Source organism: Macrotis lagotis, chromosome 1 (genome assembly GCF_037893015.1).
Source record: "Macrotis lagotis isolate mMagLag1 chromosome 1, bilby.v1.9.chrom.fasta, whole genome shotgun sequence".
Taxonomy (NCBI): domain Eukaryota; kingdom Metazoa; phylum Chordata; class Mammalia; order Peramelemorphia; family Peramelidae; genus Macrotis; species Macrotis lagotis.
In genome coordinates this window covers 85,756,482-85,758,856 of record NC_133658.1, presented here as the reverse complement: position 1 = coordinate 85,758,856, position 2,375 = coordinate 85,756,482, and the positions used below count along the sequence as shown (strand labels likewise).

General features: G+C 40.9%; 1 pseudogene; it reads right to left on the bottom strand.

The window, feature by feature from the left end:
- Positions 1-802: 802 nt before the first annotated feature.
- LOC141512765 (large ribosomal subunit protein uL10 pseudogene) lies at positions 803-1,553 on the bottom strand (annotated as a pseudogene).
- Between the last annotated feature and the right edge of the window lie 822 nt (positions 1,554-2,375).

The following is a 2,375-nucleotide window of genomic DNA, read 5'->3' as shown; positions in this document are numbered from 1 at the left end:
TACTATCCTTTTTTTCTGGACTTCAAAACAATCGTCAGACTATCTGACAGATCTCTCACAGAGACTTCATTTAGAAGGAGAAGGTAAAGAGGTTTTCAAATTCGACTCCTGATGCTGAAATCATTAGTGAAATGTCCATAACATTGGGTAATTCAAAGTCTTTATCGATGTCAGTCTCCTCGGCTCATTCCTGTCCCCTGCCCCAAGTCTTTTCTTCAAAGCCTTTCATCCACACAGAAAGGACCATAAAATATGTGGCAATGAGTAAAAAATGATCACAATGGATAATAATCATGGCAAATCTGTGAAACAGATGACAATCTCAAATGTACACGCAGAGCATGTTTTATGTGGTTCTTTAATGGAAAGAAAGATTTCTCCGATCTTGACTGCTCTGCTCATTGTAATTTTTAACAAATGGGTTTCTTGGAATAAGCATTTTTAGAAGGAAAAAAAAATCTGTACATAGAACTTCAGGAGACTCAGGTCTGGAGATCTACCCAGTAGGAAGACACAGGCAATATAATTTTAAATCTCTTTCCAATGGAGGAACACTTCTAGTAACTGGATTAAGATCTAGAGATAACATGTCTAAGAATTAAATTTATTGTCATTGAGTGGAGGGGGGAGGGGAGGAGAAATCAACTTCTTCAACTGGAAGCCAATCTTATGTATCAATGAGGGGGAAAAAAATCAGGAGTGACTAGAGAATGGGTGCCTGTGCTATATCTATTCCTTGGGTAAGACACATAGATGAAGTATTTTTTTTTTCAGAGATAATGAGCATTTTTATTTCCTTATTTCAAATAAAATGGCTGAAGTAGTTGTTTCCTGTGAGATAATCAAACAGACCAAATCCTGTATCTTCATCAGACTCCTCCAACTCTTCCTCGGCTTCCACCTTGATGTAAGCAGAAGCAGCAACTAGGGCTGCAGCTGCAGGGATGGACACTGCAAAGGCCGAAGGTCAGCCAGGAAGGCCCTCACTTTTTCAGCAAGTGAGAAGGTATACTCAGTCTCTACACCTATAGCCAAGACCCACTTGTATCCATTGATGATCAAGTGGGGTACTGATGCAACAGTTGGGTAGCCAATCTGCAGACAGAAATTGGAAACATTACAGATACCATTTAAGAACTGAAGGTGCAGTCTCCTCCATGATGTCCAATACTTCAGGACTGTAGATGCTGCCATTGTCAAACACCTGCTTAATGAAAAACAGGGAGGTATCCAGCATGTTCAATAATGTAGAGTGACTGGTTCCCACTTCAGCTCCAGTCTTAATCAGCTGTACATCACTCAAGAGTTAAATGATGCCTCTGAAAATCTTGGTGGTGATACTAGAAGAAGGAAGTCTTCCTAGGACCTAGATCAGTGTTCTGGATTGGCACAGTGACATCACATGTGGTGATGGCATTGGCATAAGCATCAGCTGGCACCTTATTGGCCAGAAGTATAACCCTTTCAGTTAGACCTTCCTTGGTGAACACAAAACTCATGTTTCCCCGAACATAAGGCAACAGTTTCTCTATGGCAGGAGAACCGGGAGGATGTAGTATTTTGGGTTTTGTTTTGGTTTTTTTGCAAGGCAATGGGGTTAAATGGCTTGCCCAAGGCCACACAGCTAGGTAATTATTAAGTGTCTGAGGTCACATTTGAACTCAGTTACTCCTGACTCCAGGGCCGGTTCTCTATCCACTATGCCACCTAGCCACCCCAGAGAGTAGTATTTTGAAAACCTAGGGAGAAAATAATGTCAAGGAAGAGACAGTCAAAGGCTGCAGAGAGGCCAAGGACAATGAGAAATGAGAAAATGCCATTTGGTTTGGCAACTAAAGAGATCATAGGTCACATTGGAGAGATCAGTTTTAATGTTAAGACCAGATAAGGTCAAAAATTGGATTGTAAACCCGTTAAGAAAAGAGTGAGAGGAGAGAAAATGGAAACATCTAGTTGTTGATGACCTTGTTAAGTAGTTTAGCTACAAAGGACAGAAGAGATAAAAAAAAATGATAGCTGGGATAAAAGTTCAAATGAGTTTTTTTTTTCAGGATGAAGGAGACATGGGGTGTTTGTAGGCAGCAGGGAAGGAGTCCATAAATGGGAAGGGATTGAAAACAAGAGATAAGCTGGGGATGGTAGAGGAGGAAACACTGAAAAAAGATGGCATGGAATGGGATAGCTTGGGCAAGTAGAGAAGTTAACCTTAGTAAGGAGTAAGATCACCTCTTCTTATGAGACAAGGGTGAAAGAGATTGTGGCGAAAGGCATCTTGAGAAACATGAGATGAGGAAGAGAGAAGCAAATGGACTCAATTTTGTTTTGGTAAAATGTTCTCCAAAAAGGAGGTGGGTGAAGGAGGAGTCATGGGAGTT